Below are 22,718 nucleotides of genomic sequence, written 5' to 3' on the forward strand. Positions count from 1 at the left end.
CGTCTCGCTCATGGCCTGTTCCATTCGGCACCTCTGTTACAAGTCGTCCAGTGCTACGCGCCATTCTTCGTTAGACAGTGCACTCAGCAATCCGCCTCAGCTCTGCACTAAGGAACCGAGCATTGAACGCTCATCTTCTGACCCGGCGCTATTGATAGGACAGACAACGAATGGTAGTCCCTCTCAAAAGGAATCATCACCCCACAATCGAAAGACACAGGTCCATCGCAAGAAGGCAGCTGCAAAGAATCACCCAAAGAACGCCGCAGCGATAGCTCCGTTAGTTGAACAGTCGCCTTCAGCACAGGACGCTACAGGTTCCTCCCCGAAAGGTCCCCGCTACGAGTTTCGCAGAGCCCACAGGAAAACCGTGTATGATGCACCGGCGAATCGACTAAAGGCTGTTTGCCTAAAGCCAGCTCGTGGGCCGCCTCGTTGCCGGGGACGGCTTCGTGCGCCGGAGTCCAAATTATTTGAATTTTTCTAACTTTCTCTCGCTTAGGATTCTGGCCTCTGCGGGCGAGATCTCTCCCTTTCTAAAATTTTGTATGGTAGTTTTTCTGCCATTGATCACAAATTTCGTGGCCGTTCCAACGCAAGCTAACGCGATCGCAATTTCCTCGGCAAGTTCTATGCTCGGCCAGCTCAAGATCGCTTGCATGGGGTTTGTACTTAATGCTAAGCAGTGCAATCCGATGCAAAGTGTGGCGGTTCGGTTCCCACCTGCGGGAAGTTATCTTTCTTGCCACTATTGTTTCTCTTTCACATGTTACTTCGGCAATGCAAATGCTATGGATTATATGCTTACTGTCGGCGGGGATCTTAATATAGATGTCTTGAAAAACTCAGTTACAAGTAAAGAAATGTTATCAGTGCTTGAGTGCAACTCTTTTGAAAATGTCATTACTATGCCAACACGAGTTACTGAATCAACAATGTGATTGCTGGACATGTTTGTTACCAATTCTATAACAGAAGAAAGAATTTCAGGGGTACTCAGTTGCGACATAAGCGATCACTTGCCTATTATTATTTTCCTGAAAATGCACACCAACCCGGCCTACGTGAAAACTGAAGAATTCACGTACCGCTCAGTGACACCTGCAACATTGAAGCACTTTAGACACCGTATCAAGCAATTGCATTGGAATGATATTTTGGCCGATGGAGATGCAAACAACTCGTATAATAACTTTATAACAACATTTAAAGGACTTTACTTTGATTCGTTTCCTTTCAAGACATATCACAGACTAAACAAATCGCGGAAACCATGGATAACAAACTATCTAAAGCGACAGATAAACCATAAAAATCAACTTTACCAGCAGTTTGTTAAAACATGTAATGCGGACTTATGGGCTGAATACAAGACTGTTAGAAATAAGTTGAATAAAGAAAAGGAAAGGGCAAGAAGGGACTACTACTACCACATATTCGATCCACAACGTCCAGAACGACATAATACCATGTGGAACAAACTAAATGAAGTACTGAATAAAGGAGCCACTCCCACTAAAACCGAAAATCTGGAAATAGACGGAAATAAGCTAAACGGAACTGAGCTTGCAGAACAATTCAATGATCTTTTCGTGAAAATAGGAAATGCCAGCCACAGCGCACAAACAACGACCGGCATAAATCCGATACCCAACACGCTTTTTCTTAAACCAGCTTCCAGTTCTGAAGTATTTACACTATTCAGTAGAATAAAAAATAGTCGCAGCTGTGATCCTGATGGCATAGAAATGCGACCAATAAAGTATGTATTAGATATCGTAGCGGAAGTATCTACACATATCTACAACTTGGTGTTATCAACAGGTATTTTTCGAACGCTCATGCAACTGGCAAAAGTTACCGCAATATACAAAACAGGAGAGAAAAGCAATTTAAGCAATTATCGCCCAATATCTATACTCCCCATTTTTCGGATATGCCTTGAAAAAATAATAAACGATAGAATTGATATCTTCTCGAGAAAGTACAATCTTATTACCGAATGTCAATATGGTTTCAGCTGAGAGCGCTCTACTAGCACAAAAAAAAAAATCATACTATACCATGTCGAAAACAGGCTTTCGACTCTTGCATTATATTTGGACTTAAGTAAGGCATCTGATCGCGTAAGTCATGAATTATTATTATGTAAATTATAATGCTATGGATTTAGAGGAATCTCACTCAAACTTATTCAGTTGTATTTGAGTGCACTGTCTCAGATCGTTGAAATAAATGGCGTTAAATCACGCACACGACCAATTAAAACCGGGGTGCCACAAGGCAGCATTCTAGGACCGGCATTATTTTTATATTACATCAGTGACATAATCAACATCGACGAAGATTGCAAATTTATAATTTATGCTGATGATGGTAGACAATTTTTTGCTGGAGAAAAGTTAGGTACTCTCGAGGCACTAGCAGCAAACACCTGTTATAAGCAATGAAACCAAAACAAAGTGTGGCCTTTTTCGAGCCCTTGGCACATCCCTACAGTTACCTCACCATATTACCCTAGGCCCATACAAAATTTCAGTAACCAAATCAATTAAGACGCTTGGAGTAAATTTTAATGAACATGTATCCTGGAATGAGCAAATAGATCAGATTAGCTTAAAGCTGAGACGTGTGGTTGGGGCTTTAAAACGTTGTCGACATCTCTTGCCTCTTACCACAAAGCGACTTATTTATCAAGCTCTCTTACATGCTCATTTGAACTACTGTGCTTCAATATTGGGAAACACTACATTAACCAATTTTACTAAGCTAAATATGCTTCAGAAAAGAGCTATTAGGGCAATAGACAACATATCATACCTTGAACACACCAGCCATCATTTTGTGAGCATAAAATTGTTACGGCGAACAATATATACAAATGCAGGCTCCTACAATCCTACATTAGTGCAAATCGCGCGAAGCTTGACACATTTCTCAAACTTGTAAATCTTGAACCTACTCAATGTATTTACTTCCATCGGTATAAACCCCCCTGGAAAACTCCATTCTCACGCAGTATTTACGGAACGCAAAGGCTTAGATACACATTACCAAGCACTCCTAACGCATATGAGCAGCAAGGCATTGAAATCAAAACCCTAAACCCCACCAATGTAGTTAGCTTGTCTTTGTAACTGCGCGTTCGTTAAATTGTATTGCTTTATATCAATATATTTTCACTAAGCATAGAACTACGATGCCAGTTTGTCTTCTCTTGCTTTATTATGTGCAAAAATGATCCTATATATACTATTATTTTTCGTACTGGTGTATAATAATAATTTGCTTTCGCTTGTGTGTTTACCCTGTCACTTTAATGGTTCACTTTTTGCTCGTATAATTCTCTTTTTGCTTGTATATTTACCCTGTCATTGCTCCTACAGGGTGGACGGTGCTTAGTCAAGCTGCGGTATTCGCAGCTTTTTCGCCGTCTCCCCTTTTTCACAGATGCTTTTGTATGGTGGAAATAAAACACTGACTGACTGACAATTAAAATATGGCACAAAATGCATTTTTCACATCTGCGCAACATGACTTTCCGGGCGACGAGCGACGGATTCTACATTTCCAGAACCGAGCGATCGAGCGACAAGACCGAGCCATCTGTTCAAGCGATGGCCCACATCATCGCTCGAAGCCGTCGCTCGTCACCATCACGCGCAATATCGCTCTCACGGGGTTTAGCCTTTAAGCTACCGCGTTAGCCACCTTACCCTATACTTTCTTGGATATTTGTGCATGCATGCAAAATTAGCTTTTGAACTGTTAGCCGACACCACTTACAGAAGATTTAGAGCACCATTTTAATTCACCGCGTCACATGGGATTGAACTTATGCAGAGGCCACGATATACAATAATCCTGTACCTATTACCACTAGGCAACAGCTTTGCGAAAGTCCATGTCCTCGCTATGCAGTGAACAAGAAAAAATGGAAGAAAGCAAAACAGAAATTTATTGTTTATTTTATGATTCACGCGTAGTTAGTTTTTCGTTGTCAGTACATTTAGTACGGCTATACAAGTTGCGATATCGTGGCTGCAAACTGTGGACATAGCCTTGTGCAATTTGTGGAAACAGATTGTTTTCCGAGCAACGTCTAAATACTGTGCGATACCTGCAGGGCTGAAACGTACATAATAAAACATCGGCTCGAACTGCATATTCCTCGACCTCTCCAAGGCATTCGAAAAAGTGTTTCATCAGCTGATACTGCACAAGCAATTTTTTTTTACCTTGACCCTAACCTTTTTAAATGGATTGAATCCTTCCTTCTTAACCTATTACAATTTCTTAATGCTAATGGTCATAACTCATCCTTTGCTAACGTACATTCCGGCGTTGCACAAAGACCCCTTCCATCCTTAATTTACATTAAGGATCTGGCTTGCGTTGTTTCCTTTGACATCCTTCTTTTCGTCGACGACAGCGTAATTTTTCGTGAAATGAATACCGATGGGCATGCTAACACTTTCCAATCTGATATAGTTGCTGTATATAAATGGTGTAAAATATGGCGAATGAAAATAAACGTACAAAAAAAATTAAGATTATACGTGTCGCCCGAAAAACTAGCGGTTCTCCTATTTATCTTTTGAACAGCGATCCACTAGAATCGTCACATCTTATAAATACTTAGGTGTTGCTATAGCATGTAATCTAACTTGGACAGTGCACACAGAAAACATTATTAACAATGCCGACCATATGCTAGTATACGTACCTCGCAACTTTTCAACCGTTCCTTCTTCAGTAAGCTAACACTTTACAAAACTTTAATACGACCAAAGCTTGAATACGTTGCTTCTGTCTGGGATCCTATGCCCGTAAAATTAATCACTGCCCTGGAACTTGTTCAGAATAACTCGACTCGTTTGATTGTTTCTAACTACAATCGCACAACTAGCATAACAACCATGAATGCTAGCCTTTCCCGCCCGTCTCTAGCCATGCGTCGAAAACTTGGCCGCTTGAACTTATTTCATAACATATACTACCATGTTCTTCACGACAAAGTTACGCTATCACCGATCATCGCCATAAGGTAAGCATTCCATTTTGTAAAATAATAACATTTTCCAAACCTTTTTTTCCGCGCACAGCAATCGAGTGGAACCAGCTCCCTGCTGACATTGCATCAACCTTTGATAACTAAGGTTTTCGCGACGCACTAACCACCACTGTTTAAGCACATGGCTGTTTGTTATAACTCACTGTACCTTGTTGTTCTCTTTATGATTGTATTATTTTTCCCACTCCTCTCTCTAATGCCATTGGCCCTGAGGGTAAATAAATAAATAAATAAATAAATAAATAAATAAATAAAATTACGGTTAATTTCCTCGATGCCTCACCGGATTCACTTGCCTGTTTGCTCGATGTGGCTTTGTTTTTCTTATAGAGACTCGCACAAAAGATAGCTTTTGTGTTCCATCAAGATACCTTTATTGAAATATCAGGTTCTCAAGTGGCTTCTCTCGACGTGGCATAAATGCACACTTTAAAAGGCATACTTGACCTGAGAGAGGACATCGATGGTGCGCGCTGTCGCTGAGTCAGATGTGGTTTTGGAAAAAAATCTCCTTTGGAATTCATTTGCTGGCGTGTAGCTCCTAATTTGACGTGCGCTTTCCACAATTTTCTGCAAGCCTAAATTGGGATAGGATAATGTATTATTTTGAGAAAAAATTTCTTAACTAAGTGCGGTTGAAAACGAGAGCATTTCGTACAGTTCTACCAGAATCATGAGATGGTCGCTGTTGTTCAGTCCGCTCTGAAATCTCGTTTTCACGTATTCACGTCATAGAATTTTATTTTTCTTATTATGTATCTCACAGGATTGTGATGCACGTTCCCACATATGACACTCCCTTTGAACCAATACCACCACTTTCAGTAAAATTAATGCCAGCTATCAAGATCAACCCTGATGGCATATGTAGTCTTATTAATTCACTAAAACTAACCACCTCAGCTGGGTGTGATGGAATTAACGCCAAAATACTAGTTAACACGAGCAACATTTCTAGCCAGGCACTACACCTAATATTTACACAATCCTTAAAGACTGAAAGCTTGCCCGATGACTCGAAAAAGGCCCATGCGTACCAATCTTTAAGACTGGCGACCGCTCCCGTGCTATAAATTATCGCCCAATTTCTCTGACCAGCATTCCTTCTAAACTTCTAGAACATATAATCTCATCCAACCTAGTGTCTCTTCCGGAATCTATCGACTTCTTTTACCCTCGCCGGCACGGCTTCAGAAAACTATATTCATGCGAGACCCAACTCGCCGAGTTCACCCATGACATTCTGCATTTCATGGACCTTCATTTGCAGATTGATGCCATTTTCTTGCATTACTGGAAAGCATTCGACGGCGTTTTCCACGATCACCTACTTCAAAAACTCGCATCTATCGGAATACCAAATAGCTTGCTTACCTGGCTTGAACACCTCTTAAGAGGGCGCACACAGTTTACCTCTGCAAATAACCATAATTCATCTCTTAGCAGCGTAACATTGGGTGTACCACAGGGCGCTGGTTTATCGCCTCTACTTTTCCTCATATACATCAATGACTTACCTGCTAACATTAAGCATAAATTACGTCTTTTCGCGGATGACTTTATCCTATATTCCCCTATCAAAGGCTCCAATGACATCACCGCACTACAACAGGATCTCGATTCCATCGCAGTATGGTGCGAGAAATGGTTCATGCCGCTTAACCTTACTAAATGCAAAGCTCTGTCATTCACCCGCAACCACAGCGTAACAAGTCACACCTACACAATAAATTCAGCTCCTATCAATCATGCTCCGTCTTACAAATATCTCGGCGTTCACATGACGCCGACACTATCATGGGCAACTCACATTGACACCATCTGTTCTAATGCTTCACGCACCTTTGGGTATTTAAAACGCAACCTGAAAGCCGCATCACCAGAAATCAGAAAGCTAGGATATCTAACATTTCTACGTCCGCAGTTAGAATATGCGTCATCTATCTGCCACCCTTCTCAATCATATCTTACCTATGACATAGAAGCAATACAAAATCGCGCTGCTCGGTTTATAACTTCCAATTATTCTCGTGAAACCAGCATAACCGCAATAAAACGTACACTTGAACTACCATCACTTGCTTCCCGCCGGATCATCTGTTGTCTCTGCTTGCTTCACACCTTTTATTACCACCCACATTCCAGGCATTCCCTATTAAATCCACCCTTACGTACATCCTCTCGCTTAAGCCACAGTCGTCCCATAGCAAACATTAACACCCGATCATCTGCCATGAACACTTCATTCTTCCCCGACGCAATAACCCAGTGGAATCATCTCCCAGAAGATATCGTGTCATGCACTGACCGTAATACGTTTCGCGAAATGTGAAATAACCACATTGCTTAATTACAAATCCCATATACCCTTACTCTAACACGACATTCCCCTTTTTTCACCATTGTTCCTGGCTTGTTTTTGTTTATTGTTGTTGCGTTACTGTTCTGTATATTTGCTCTAACATTGTCACAAGGATTAAAGCCCTCCCTTATGTAATGCCTCCGGGCCTTTAGGGGAAAATAAATGAAATAAACGAACTGAAATATCAATGTACTGCGGAAACCATTTGCGCACCATTCTTTAGTAATGCTTCCACGCTTTTCGAACACAAGCATCAGCTAGTGCGCAAAACTCTTAAGCGTGCTATTCATAAATATAAGAAAAGTTTTCCCACTAATCGTCTCTATGAAAAGCCACTCCACTCAAGGGGGGCTTGGCATAGGCTAGTTTTGTCTTGCCCCACATTAGACGCAGCTGTTTTGCATCAACCGTAGTGTCAAACCAGGAGTTTCGGTTCTTAGTCCTTTGTTCTTTTACCTTCGCATAGTATAATGAAAAGCAGTTGAGTTCCCATGCAATGCAGTTTTGTCTTTGGAAATACCGGTTTGTTGCCAGTCATGACTTTCATGAGCATGGCTTATGCGCTCCATTATATTCGTTTACTCTCGCGTAAACTGTGCGGATTGCGAAGGTCCAGCCAGTAAAAAAAAAGGCTTACTTAAAACTCTGCAGGGATACCGCTCAAGTTTTCAATTTCCTGCTTCGGTTATTGCTCTCCGTCATCAATGCCCCACAACTCACCCGGCATTCTACTCGGCTAGAAGTACCCAAGTACACACGTGCCGGTGCTTGGGTCAGTTTGTCATCCCCCTATGTTTTCAATGTTTCCAGACCAAATTCAATGACGATACCTTCAATGGAAAGAACCTGCACGAAATCAATGGCCTATCTGCTTTCCTTTCTAATAGTGTAAGGCACGATAGTGAGTGAAATGTTTCGTTTGGCGCACACTTGAAAACGTCCATGAAAATCAGCCAGGCTACCTACGGCAATGGTGACTGTTGAGGCTCAAGGACGGCAGGGGAGAGAAGGAAAGCTACACTCCTTAACCACTGAGGATGAGCAAGTATTTATTGCGCCACTGCATGTGTTACAACGACTGCGCCGCCCGAGCCACCGGTGAGTGCACGCAGCATCCTTTTCACTCGAACGACGTCGTCGGAAAGGTAGGTTTCTCCTGTCTTTATTTGTGCGTCATCTTGATGCCCGTCACTACTAAAGATTAAGACGGCATTCGTTCGAATTTGTCTGTGCTCATCTCAATTACGCGTCATCAATTTACTCACCCTGCAAACCTATCTTACACACTAAACAAAAATAACGCGAAACGGGAGTAAACCGCTCGTCCTGTATCGCATTCCCGTTTCTGGGTTTTTTTTACTACGTACCAGTCGAGGTAAAAATTTACTACCATGCTGACCAAGTTTTTTGCATGTAGAAACGAGAGTAATTTTTTAATCTGTGGGAAGGTTTTTAGGGACGATAGTGCGACTATATTTTTACTCCCATCACGAAGTTCTAGCGGCTATTCCTGAGAGTTATTTTTCAAGCCCATTCGCGAGTTTCTTGGGTCTGATGCGAGTATTTTTTTACCTCCTTCATTAACTTTTCTCAGCTTTATCTGATAGTAATTTTTCAAGCCCATTCTGGAGTTTTTTGGAGGTGATGTGGGATTACTTTTTTACATCATTCATCCAGTTTTCTAGGCTATTCCTCGGAGTTATTTTCAGGCCTATTCTCGAGTTTGTTGGTACTGATGTCGGGGTATTTTCTTACCTCGTTATCAAGGTTTCGTAGCTCTACCTGAGAGAAATTTTCAAGCCCATTCTGTGGTTTCTTGGAGCTGATCTCGGAGTATTTTTTTACCTCATTCATCAGGTTTTCTCGGTTCTTTCCGAGAGTAATTCTTCAAACGCGTTCTGGAGTTTCTTGGGCCTGATGTGGAAGTAGTTCGAAGACAATTGAAAGATTACAAGGATGATTTCATGGATCCCAAGCATGAGTGATTGTTTATTAGTTGTGACATGTTTCTCATAAAAAAGTCAGGCATGAGTTAATCATCACAAAACAATAGCCTTACAAAATGCTGTGATAAGCATAATAAATATTTGTACTAATACACAGACTGGGGGCTGGTAACTGCCCATTAGATCTCTCATAGCAAAATAAAATACATCACAACTCATTCAATGTGCAATCCCACTAAAGTACAGTGAAAACAAGCAACATACAATATAAAACCTAACTGATAAATATACAGTCAGTACTAGAGACGTTCACATTAAACCCACTGAATATGCAGGTCATTCCTTCAAACAGGCAGTTGTCCAGAACATGGGTGTGCTGTGCATCCAATGGATTAGTATGAACATAACTATGCAACATAAAAATATTGCACTTAAGGCCAAATGGCATCTGCTGCTAACGGCCATTACTGCGCCAGACAAAATGAAACAACCATGTGGTAAATACAGCAAGCATTCGTACTATCACATTAGTGCCGGCCACTGCCCATCATATCTCTCACTGCAAAAGGAAAACTATCAACCCATTCACGATGTAGTGAAACTAAAGCACAGCGAAAAAAACAAAATGACACACAATACAAAATCTAACTCACAAATACACAGGCAGTACTAGAGATGTTCACATTAGACACACTGAATATGCAGATCATTCCTTCAAACAGGCAGTTGTCCAGAACATGGGTCTGCAGTGCATTCAATGGATGATTATGGACAAAACTATGCAACATAAAAATATTGCACTTAAGGCCAAATGACATCTGCTGCTAACGGCCACTACTGCCTCAGACGAAATGAAACAACCATGTGGTAAATACAGCAAGCATTCGTACTATCACATTAGTGCCGGCAACTGCCCACCACATCTGTCACGGCAAAATAAAAACTATCACAACACATTCAAGATGTAGTGAAGCTAAGTCAGTAGTAGAGATGTTCACATTAGACCCACTGAATATGCAGATAATTTCTTCAAACAGGCAGTTGTCCACAACATGCGCGTGCAGTGCATTCAATGGATCATGAACAATACTATGCAACATAAAAACATTGCACTTAAGGGCAGCTAGCATCTGCTGCTAATGACCATTACTGCCCAGCGAAACATTAGTGTCGGCAACTGCCCACCATATCTTTCATTGCAAAAGAAAAACTATCACAACACATTCAAGATGTAGTGAAACTAAAGTACAGTGAAAATAAACCAGTGACACAATATACAAAATCTAACTCTTAAGTATTGCAACAAGCAAATGAGAGGGCACTAGAGATTATCATTAGACCCATCGATAGCATGCTGACCTTCAAACAGCTAGTTGCCCAAGACATGGGTGCACAGTGCAATGAATGGATAGTTAGGAAGAAAACTGCAACAACCATGAGCAACATGTTCTATAAACTTTCAAACTTTCTAAAAAATGACCTCACTCAGATAAGGAAAGTGGTGATTGCTAATACACACGACAAAACATATATGTGAAAACAGCCATTAACTGATACTAAAGCCCCTCCATACACGTTTCCGCCGACCAGGTTAAGTACCGCCAACCTACCCTCTTCCTCCACGTTCCTCTGCCACTCGCCCCCTTAGCTTCCGGCGTCAAGCGGAACTTCCGTAGCTGCAGCTTCCTGTTCCGAGTGGAAGTAACGCTATGTTTTTCTTAACGTTGTTTACTTTCGCGTCGATGGAGAGGCTTTAATTGCACCAGCTGCGGTTTAAACTGTGAATGCGATTCCATCCAAGTACCACCGCCTATTGTAACCAGCGATCTGATCGTGTTCGCTGTTTCGCGTCAACCTGCGACGGGTTGTGCCACGAGACAACGTACAGTGGAATGTAGTGCCTGGGCGCTTGGAGACCACTGCCATTTTTCGTGCATTTAGAAAACAGCGACCGCGAATTACTACTTCAGCGGAATACAACAGCTTGTCGCCTTTGCATTCTTCTCATGGTGACTACCACAGCTCTGCTAAGCACGCGTGGGCATCTCACCATCGGCAGTCAAAGTGGAAATTCCCGCAGCACAACTCCAGGAAGCAGTAACGCCGGAACCGGAAACTTTGAAACTGGAAATGCTGGAACCGGATTTGATGTCAGGGGAAAAGGCGGCGCACAACAAAGGTTGTCGCTACTTAAGAAAGCGGCAGTGGCGCGTGGATGGAGGGGCTTTAACTGATACCACTCCCCCTTGTGCTCAAAGAAAACGTATGCAGCCCTTTTTCCACACAAGAGGAACATGTTATACAACTGTATTGCAGTACTTATGGGTACAAGCCAGATGTCAATTTCGTTGCCTAAATATTGTAGTGCTTCTTAGATAGAATAAAAGGTAATTGAGTGTGTTGCCCTTGTCTTTTTCTAGGCATGCAGTTGTGATGGATGCCATATGCTTGTGTGACAAATTGAACATAGTGCTATAGGTACGACTACAAGGATGTATATTCGTAGCTGCCCTCAAACCCCTTCATGTTGCCAGTCAGCATCTATGGTGTATCTTTGTATTGCTCATCTAACACTGTTTACACACAGAAGGCATGTCTGAATACCAAACCACCTTATTCTCCAGTTACTTTAAAGTGAATGCGTTGTGACAAAGTGTAATGTGAGAAGTCCATGATAAAGAAAAAAAAAATAAACAGCTAATTCAACTCCCCCCTGAATTACCAATTTCTGGGCCATTAAGTTTTGCATAATACACTTGTGGTGATTAACACAGAGCCATGTTGGCCTAACCCTAGTGGCACAGGACATCCTTCAAATTATCAGTTGGTACAGAATCACTGAGCATGCTGCTGGTGCTCTTGCCCCCGCTGAGAATACCTGTCGCAAACTAACACACATTTTGTTGCTAAAGGTCCATTACAGAGATACTAAAGAGAAACAATAAATCATTTTAGATTGATAAAACAATCTTTCAGAACTGTATTCATGAACATTGTGGCAATAAGCGGATTAATAGATGAGAAAATGAAGATTTAACTTTCAAGTTTTATGCAGTGCCCGCACATCAGTGTGGAGCCATACTTCAACTAAGTATATTCTTTGACACCTTTACAACAGAATTCATCAATATTGGCCAGTAGAACATTAGCTAGACCCGAACAGACACCGTCAAATTCCATATCACAGCGAGCTGGTGCAGGAATTATAAGGTGGTGCTGGCGACACCAGTTTTCGTTTTTGCAAGTTATCTGGCTTATCAAGCCAATTCTCATAGAGGGAGTTGTTTTTTCGGTGTTGTAGAAAAATGATTTAATAACGCTCAAATAAATTTTCCCTTTCGTGTCCCTTTAAAGCAAGCACTGTGCTACATGGCTTGGGCAAGCTGCCAGCCACAGAACCCACGAGTGCTTTTGTTAGGCAAAATAATTTTTACAGAAACTTTCTTGAGGATATGCATCTGAAAATTTTTTTGCCTAGCAATAGTTCTTGTAAATATTGACTAAATCCAATGCTTTCACCTGCAGCTTTGTGTAGCTCAAATCCAGAAAGCAGTGCTCAATAAATGTCAAAACCCTGTGGGCCTTTACGAGTAGATAACGTGGAAGACCCAGAACGAAGCGAAAAGGCAGGCCAGGCCTGCCAGCAGTGACGATGTCACAAACAATCGCTGCGCATCCATGTGTAGCGCCTCCCTTCAACCTCTTCTTTTGTAAAAGGAGCCTTAAGGAGGCCCCCTGCGAACTGAAAGCCTGAGTTGTTAGCATCCAGGCGCAGCCTCTTCAGCAGGCACTTTTCAACATATACACCGTCGCCGATGTCTACCTGTGAAACAATAGAACAAGCACAGATTAATTTTCTACACTTTTGATCAAGGAAAGGTTAGGAAATAGGGTAAGGTGTGCAAAAACGGAAGTAGCAGCTTCTTGTTGATATGGTTTAAAGAACAAAGTACCCTTACGTATACCATACGTGCGTTGTGCTGAGCTGTGTACTTTCACCTAAGACTAGAAAGTATTGGGAACTTCAATGCGAAAGAAAGACATTCATCTGCCTAGCTCTAAGCGAATGCGTTCCACCCCTTGGCACAGAATGAGATCTGGTGCTGTTCTAGCGATTAGCAGACATTGAAAGCTTCAAGCCTGATTTAGTATTAGGCCAAGGGTCAAGCTGTGCTCGATTATAGTCGGATACAACTTTAGAAAAACAGAGGCGTTTAGTCCTCCGAGGCGGATGCACACGAGCATCCACTAATGGTTGCGCACTCTGGACTGATGTCATGCGCCGGACGGCCGGTGGCCCGCCGTCGGAGAAGATGGCCGCCCGGGCTTCGAACTAGGCCAAGTCGCGTCAGCTGTGCGCGTCAATGCCTCGTCACAGTGAATTCCCAAACAGTTTGTCATTGTCTATCATGCCGGAAATATTACTGCGAGCTTACGATGCGGCATCTGTGCTGCGTGCGTGTATTCTAAGCCGTGATCCGGCGAAGAAACATTGCAGCGAGCACTGCTGATGCTGCGCTATGCTTTGCCTGAAAACAGGATGTCTCGGTGACTGCTGCATACACACATCCTGCCTGTTTGTTCCATGTTTTTTATTTCGCTCCCGAGTGAAGTTAGGACAAGAAAAGTTTGCCAAAGTCTGGTGCCTGCTGTCAGCTGCGGGTGAGTTCGTGTACCGTGTCGCTGCATTTTCCGTCGGACGGGGTAAAGTGATGGAGCAAAACCATTCTGAGGAGAAATTAGAAAAGCGTGCGTGCGTGAAACAAACCTACGAGCGTCTCAACAGAAAATATTTGCAAAAGAAGCCTCCAATGCAAAGATTTGTCGCCGTCAACTTAGCGTGAATGATTGTTGTCAACAGTGAGATAGCCGAGCGTCTAACAGCGGTGTTCGAGCGTTGTGTATAGCACCGTCGATTGATTTCTTTCCACCAGTGCTCACCGCGCACGCAAGCTGTAGAATGCGTGCTGTGGCACAGTCACGCATAAGTTGTGTTGCCAGCGTTCCTGCTTCCATGCGTGTTTGCACTTACTCATATTTGTCCTTTTATTTTATATTAGCATTTGTTTTTGCTAGTTTTCTTTCAGCAAAGTCTTTACACATTTTCATTAGCCAATCTCATTCAAAGCACTATCTCCTGTACACTGCACAACTGGCCTCTTCCATCTCATTAAAACCTTTCTCGCTGGTCTACCTCGTCTTCTCAATCTGCCTACTCGCTGCGTTTTCTGTCCTTGTTTCTTGTGCTGTTGCTGCAATGTGACTAACCAACTTGCTCAAAACAAATTTTGATCGCCTATCAAAACAAAGGTTTAGAGATACATTTTCTTAAAAGCGTCATGTGGGTTGCACAGTAACTTTGCCTCTTACCTCTGTTCATGTTTATGCGTCAGTGCATGTGGCAGCTAGCCAGAAGTGCACATGAAAGGCTGCATATTGTGAAACACCTTGCTATGCTGTTGAATTTTTCATGCATGCAGTCTTAGTAAACAAACGGTTTCACTGCCTATCACATATGATGGTGAAAATTTTCAGCACGAATAACAATGTGCAGTGGGGTGTGATTTCTGTCTGACGCTTTCGCCGTTGCAAAGACATTATTCAGTGAATGGAGCCCAGCAAAGCAGTGCACTAAGAGCTTTTGCAACTTTCACCCTTTATTACTTCACAAATGACATTGTCTGAACCTGGCGGTTGATCGACATGCCGATGGCTTGTGAATTAAATAATTGCCTCAATAAAACACATTCAACTTCACTCAGCATTTTTTAGCACAATGCTAGCAGAGCTATTCAGGGTGAATAATTGTGCTTACATTGGTGTTACTTGCCCGGTCAGATAAACAAATACAACAATGGCTGCGGTATGACTGTGATTTGACATGCAGACTGCTAATGGTGCCTTTTGAGCGTGCCCTTGACTACTGCTATTAATAGCTACCCGCCTGGGTATATTGGGCCTAACTAAGCTAATGATGTTTGATAATTGTTCTCTTATTCGCATTACTTGCCTGGGCAAGGTAACCAAAATAAACAATGCCACCACATGAATGTGTGTTTGCATGCAAGCTGCCAACAGTGGCTGTCATTCTCCATTGATTGCTGCCATTTCACCAAAAGTGGCGACGGATTGACTGCGCTTTGACGTGCAGACTGCTAATGGTGCCTTTCAAGCGTGCCCTCGACTACTGCTATTAATAGCTACCCGACTGAGTATATTGGGCCTAACTAAGCTAATGATGTTTGATAATTGTCATATTCGCATTACTTGCCTAGGCCAGGTAACCAAAATAAACAATGCCACCACATGAATGTGTGTTTGCATGCAAGCTGCCAACAGTGGCTGTCATTCTCGCATTGATTGCTGCCGTTTCACCAACAGCGGTGACGGCTTGACTGGGCTTTGACGTGCAGACTGCTAAAGGTGCCTTTGAAGCGTGCCCTGATGACTGTTATTTCATCACAGGGCCCGTCATGCTCATAGGTGGCTGCCCAATAGAGTATTGGGCCTTCTGACATTGGCATTATTCATCTCAACGGGCTGGAAAAAACAGTAGGGGCAGCACAACTGCACGCAAAGCACAATGTGCTTTGGCGTGCAGGCTGCTAAGAGTGGCTGTCAATTTCATTCACATTGACTACTGCTTTTTCGTGTGAAGCTGGACAGTGGATGCCCGAATGAGCATTTCGGACCCCACATAGTTATTCAGGATTAATAACTGCATTTGCATTCAGATTTTCCGGCATTTCAGCACGTTTCCATGCCAACGCTTATATTGAGCATGATCTGTGCAGGACGTTGCTTTTTCAGAATTGGGCTTCCATTAAAAGGAATATATCATCAAATGAACTGCTTATTTATTTGAGAGGCCACGGGAGAATGCTTGGCTGCTGTGCTTGACACACAGTACACCGCTTCAGTGATGGGAGATCCATTGTTGCGTTTGCCGAGGTATGTGTGGCTGGCAGGAGGTCTGGACCTCGCTTCACGCAGAGTCAGAGACGAGGAGAGTTTTCTCTGCGAATAATTCTTTATACAATGTTTACATGTTCTCGTCGTTATCAGGAAAGAGACCAACAGAGCAGCTGCAAGCTGCTTAAATAACACCCCTTAGTCCAAAGATCCCCCAGACAGTCCCCAAGGACGAAACAAGGTCGAGAGAGAGAGGGTCCGGGCAGCCTCCGGTGTCCTAATGCCGCTCTCGGTGGCCGGCGCTTCCTTGAACCGCGCTGCGGCGTCGGGACGATTTGGCGGTCGGTCAGAATGGTGCGCCGGTCAAGTTTTATGGCCCGCATAGGACAAAGGGAACCAACTGCAAGGCACTGGGTCGAAACACAGCCCTCCTTTGGAAACTGTCCCCAACACAGCGGGAGTCGTTTGCGGTGCGGGCGCCGCCGGACAAACGAGGGGGAGCGGGGGTTGCATTGCTGCCGGGACGGGGAGGGGCCGAAAAGCAGTCCGTGATCCGGTGGCTGCTTCCGTCGTGGATGCCGTGCAGCCGCGAGGAAACCCGAGCCGTGCACGTAGTCGTGTCCGAAGCAGGCAGGCACCATGCAGGGATGAATGCTGCCTCCACGGTCGACAAACCATAGCACTGGCCTTCCGTCAGGCAAATCCCAGGGCACAAACATAACACCACATACGCTTCGAGAACTCGTTAGTGATCTTCTCGATCGTCGGTATCTCGTTGTGGTGAAAGAAATCGTGCACACGACCTCAGCGCACATGTGTCCTACTTCGTGCTGCTTCTTCTTTTCTCCACATTTTGTGGGCGTTTTCACGAGGGTGTCGACAGTTTGCCACCCGAAATATGCGAAGCTTTGACCTCCCTCCTCACCTTTAACCCGGTGCTTTCGCTGACACTGAGCATCTTGGGTTTGTAATGGTTGAGATAAATGCATTGTTTTATATAAGTACTTGTTCAGTAGCAACTGATTCATTTGAAGCTCGGAACAGGAGTAGTAAATTTGCCGTGTACATGTAAACAAGCACAAATGCCATGCAGAGTTGCTCTTTCTACTTTTGCCACTTGCAATGAAGCTAAAGAGCAGACGACGGGCAGCGTTGTGGAAGGCACGGGGTTATTTTTCTGTCGTGATCTGGCATGTGCTGTAGCACATGAGAGCTCTACTAATCCAGTCATCAAAGTCTTTATTTATACCGAGAATTGCGCGTTTCCGAAGCACGATTTTTTGAGCGGGATTATTTTAGTCGCGGAGGCAATCGGACGTCGCGCTTCAGTCATCTGGGCGGGGCCTCCCCTTTTTTCTAAAGTTGTATCCGACTATAGTGACGCACAAGTGCTCGAGAACTATTGAACAAGACGCAATTGTTTTCGATTTACTGACTGCACTTGGGTGTAAAGCTTTTGTCTGAGAAATGAATAAAACACATACACAAGCAGCATTTTCATAGTTAGCACAGTCTTTAATAGGTACTGATACCTTCAATTTAGAAAGCCCTGTATATTGGGCCTCATCAAACTAATTTCATAAAAGGTTTGGCAAGGTAGAAGCATAGAATTTTAGAGTCATTAGAAGACAGGTGAAATGAGTTATTTATTGCAATTATTACTCAAATTTAAAATTTAGACCACTCGTCCAGTTTGTACATGCCACATAAGCATGTAGATATCAAAAATGGGGATTAGAGAAAACCTTCCCTTGGAGGTTCATTATTGGAAGCAGTCATGCCCTCGAGGAGAAATAACTTCTTTTTCTGTAGGCAGAAATGAGGCTTGGGTATTTTATTGACACATATATATGCCCATGCATATGTGTTATCTCTGCTGTAAACCTTTTTTTCATGTATATGCAAGGTGTGTGTGTAACATCTCATTGTGCACAAAATCAAATCCATAAGAACCCGACAAGAAGCTAAACAAACAAGAGAGCAATCCCAGTGACAAGCCATGCTAAACCAACGAGGTAGCCATCCCAGTAACAACCCGTATCAAAAATTTTACTGACATGAATTCTGACCTTTGAAACATAACATGTGTATATGAATACTATCTACATTAGGGCAATGGGCAACTTTAAACAATGGCTACGCCAACATCAGAACTACGTGGATGAGAAAAGAGTGGCATCAAATGCTTTGGCAGAGCATGCAGCAATGACTAAACACAATAGTGACTGGATAGTGTCTAGCATAATCGGCCAGGAAAGAAATTGGAAGCCATGCCTGTACCCGGATTCCCTGGAGATGCAATCAACAGGACACACGTTTATCTGAAACCAAGGAGCCCACGTCCATCTTATGCTAAAACTAACTTAATTAAATAGGCACTTCCACTTTTTTTAGCCTTATTGTGAACAAGGCTTCCATATGGAAGCCAAAATGTATTGCTTTTAATGTTGTATTTGGTTGGTCTATGTCTTTCTTTGTCATGTTTCATACCGACCACACAGGCTTCTATGAAGCTCTTGATGATACAACTTTTGTGCGAAAGCATTGCTTAAGGCACTTTTGCCTAAACCATGTCTTTAGGCGGTACAACGCATTTTTCGAGACACGAAACCTCAATTCATGGTTCTTAAAAAGGCATTTTGGCTAGATTAATATAGTCTATATGGAGTATATAAGGCATAATTACTCAAGCGTCCAATTATATTTAACTCAGAGGAGGCTACTTTAGGTAAATTCATTAAACTGAGGGCACTCCACCAAAACATAAAATTCGTGATCAGCCACTAGAAATCCTGAAAATGGCAATACAGTAAAATGATTGCATATTACACAAATGTGTCCTACAACTCGAAAGGCAGCGCCAGTTTTGTACGCACCTTTGAGAAAGCACACAGATCACGTGCTTTATTGTCGTGCTGTCCAGCTTCCAGCAGTGCAGCAGGTTCCTGCTTGATGTAGGGATGCCTCCAGAATCCGCATAGCCTTCAAAAGTAAGAAATGTTTAATTTATTGTGTTGTGAACCTGGGAATTTGTGATTTACCAGTGTCATGTGGAATTGCAAAGAGAGCCTCACACAGCCAGCTGCATGAATTTGCGTCTGGTTGCACAAATGTCTCTTTGTTATATCTAAGGAGGTTACACTGATATTTTGTAACAAGCGAAGTTTCAGGAAGGAACGAAATCAGCAACAACAGGCTACCAGGACAATCGAAAACAAAACTCAAATATGCAGTAAAACGTGGCGCCTTGGATTAAACAAAAATATTAAGCACATGAAAAGCATTCTGAAAGCTAGATCGCGATTTTGTAGCGATGCTATTCCTTTTCGTTATTCGTTAGTGGTTTGACCGTCGCCCCGGCCCGTGCTACGTACTGGAACAGCCGGCCGTTTGCGGTGGGCGACAAGAGTGGTATAGAATCGAGGGGTAAGTATCGCTACAAAATCGCAGTCCTTACTTTATTACGCACTGCCGTATAACCTACGATTGCAAGAGCTGGCATCCCGTTCGTAAGAATTGGTTGGTCTATGTCTTTCTTAAAGGCCGGTCTCTGAAATGTCTCGATTAAAAATAAACTTCGTTACTGTAATATCGGCCTATGTCGGGTCTGCAACATAGAAGACAAATACGCGAAGACACTCAAGAACATAAACAATACACAGGTTCTCGCGACGTGGTCATCCAAACCAAACTGTATACATAGAAAAATCTTCATACAAGCTTCTATCTGCTTAAGCGTCAAACATAGGAATCGTGTGCCAACGCGCGAAGCCCATGATACATCGACGGATACATTACACATGTACTGTACTTGCGGGAATGCATATATAACGAATAACTTCTTGCCAGAAAACTACCGAACGAACAGCAACTTTCAGTGTTTTCATAATTGTGTGCCCATTCAGGCATAGCAATCAAGGCGGGTCGCATATATTTTACAGCAGAATGCAAGTACGCTGTAACATCAGAGGAAGCCTTCGTGAAATTGTTTGCTAAATGTGCACAGCAAGACGGCCAACCTACGATCAGAAAGCGCGTTGCTCTAGCTAGTTACACAACGTTCATTACGTAAATCATAAGTTCAAGAATGCGCGCAAGGGCCAAACTTGCTTACCTTTCAAAAAGACTTGGCCAACGCTCCTTCGTCTCAAAGGTACCGAGGCACCGACGTTTTTCTGGCGCAAGCACTGTAGAACTTCCGATGAACTCCAGCTCCACAAAAGCACAACCTTCAACAGTCTTCCATACACTACGATTCGAAGCTCCAGTACCAGACTTTTCACGAGAGCGCGGGCAGGCAGCTCGGCAGAACAAAGGCAGCTCGGACGGGCGCTGTAGTAAGACACTCACTGTCGACACTGGTAGATCGCACGAAACACACGGCGAACTAACGGCGTTACACATGTCCGGAGGGTTTGCGATGGTTACTGCACACGACAAGGAGCAGATTTTGTCTAGGCACTTCTAAAATATAACTCAAATACCGCCTTACTGCAAGGTGCATTCACTACAACCAACGTGGTATGTCGACCAAACAAATACTGCAGTGGCGCCACTCTACGGTTTTTAGAAAAATGTATCGTAAATGAGAAAATTACGTGTTTTTTCCTAACAACAATCGGTAGGGACACTTTAACAAATTTCTTAGGTCCAAAAGTGTTAACTTTGTATAAATATGCACTTTTTTATACGAAGTTTAAGAAAATGTACTGTATATATCTAAAAAAAAATGAAGCTGATGTCGCCTTCAAGATTCGCAACCGCTTCAGTGGCATGCAGTTTACAAAAGCACGGCCTTCGAAATCGGACTTTGTCGCTCAAACGAAGCCGCAGCTGGGAGGAGGGCAGGCATTTAGGCCCCAATTGTTGGGTTTACAGTGCCTAGGTAGGCTTCCTTATTTATAAAGAATATACAGGGACTTACGCCGAACCATGAGCGAGCTTTAAGCAGGGGACACACGGTACGATTTGGCGTCCGATCCAACGTGCGTGTATCCGAACGGTCGAGCGGCGCGTAAGCTCCGCCCGGTAGCTTAGTGCTAGTGTACTAGGCGCTGTTTTGCATAATAAGCACACGTTCGAGATAACTTTATTGAACTGGTAACTATTTCGTGTCGGCAACAAACTGCAGCAGGCAAGGAAAAAAAAAAGACGGCGAGAAACCGGCCTGCCAGCGCCGCCTCCGTGGAGGGAACGTCAGAGAACGTCACATTAGCTGCGGCCAAACGACGGTGCGGTCAGTGCGGTTGTCGGACACATCAGACGATGAAAATTTGCCCGGTTTGTCGCACGCCGGACGTCCGATCCGGCGGTTCGGCACGGCAAAACACCTCGATTCCGGCTGCCGTTCAGGCGCGTCGGACGCCGGATCGGACACCGAATCGGGCCATGTGTCTCCCGCTTTAGCTGGCGAACACGAGCCCATCAGCGCGCCGTCCGTGCAGCTCCGTCTGCTTGCAATAGTGGATGGCCTACGGGCTTCTTTGACGCCTACTGAGCACAAATTCATGATCACCGCTCGTATACACGCTTCCTACAGCGCTAGCTGTCGTGTTTACGAGATTATATGCCCTCATCTTGAATTGGTGAGACCGCTCGACATGATCGCATCTATTTCTAGTGCGTGAGGCTTTCCATTGACTGTCACTACAACTTACCAACGTTTTGTTTATTTTGTGCTACAGTGGGTCGTGACGATTCCGTTCACAGCTTCAAAGTGGACAAGAGACAGTCGTTTTCTAGCTCGTAGAAGCATGAAAAAGTGGGCTTGTGCTTGGCAATGAACTTTGACCGACACGCTTGCTTCCGGCCGGAGCAGCAGACGCGACAACTCGCCGTTTGTAGGCTGCCGGCCGATTGCGGTATCCCTCGCGAACGGCAAGATATTTACCTGCCGTAGAGAGGATCGGTCCAGGAACGATTCTTGAGGCGATTTTTGTCGCTGAATGCGAGCATGGCCACGCCGGTTCGCCGTGCAGAGCGGAATCGGAACATTATTTTTCGATGAGTTCGCACTGACGCAATGCAGTCGATTGGCTCGTCGGTCGTGCAACGGGCGGCGCGCCGGCAGGAAGCCGCGTCCACTTGAGGCACCTCTTACGCGACGTACATACGTTCCAAGTTTCCAACGTTCTGCCGTTCCGCTGGTGGATGCACCGCCACGGCATCGATCTTTGCTATTTCTGCCCCGGCCGTGCCTGTCGCCGAGCATAGGCTTAACTGGATTGGGCGGAGCTTGCAATGATCGAGACCTTGGGGAGTAAAGTGGTAGTATTTAATCACGTGATCTTCAGGTTGGTTCCAGATCACGTGGTTTTAAACTCTCAATAGATGGTTTTTGGTCACGTGATCTAAAACTCCGTACGTCGTAAAGCCGGCTCATGACATCCTTTTACTACGTTTCTCAGAGATGGTAGTAAAACGA

General features: G+C 43.7%; 1 long non-coding RNA gene across 1 annotated transcript; it reads right to left on the reverse strand.

Moving 5' to 3' along the window:
• Positions 1-9,396: 9,396 nt before the first annotated feature.
• Positions 9,397-20,964, reverse strand: LOC126522314 (uncharacterized). Its single transcript, XR_007597390.3, has 3 exons — positions 20,409-20,964; positions 19,171-19,276; positions 9,397-13,205 (listed from the first exon to the last, which is right to left on the reverse strand). It is a non-coding gene; the product is annotated as an uncharacterized lncRNA (long non-coding RNA).
• Between the last annotated feature and the right edge of the window lie 1,754 nt (positions 20,965-22,718).

The sequence above is a fragment of the Dermacentor andersoni genome, chromosome 6 (assembly GCF_023375885.2).
Source record: "Dermacentor andersoni chromosome 6, qqDerAnde1_hic_scaffold, whole genome shotgun sequence".
NCBI classification, from domain to species: domain Eukaryota; kingdom Metazoa; phylum Arthropoda; class Arachnida; order Ixodida; family Ixodidae; genus Dermacentor; species Dermacentor andersoni.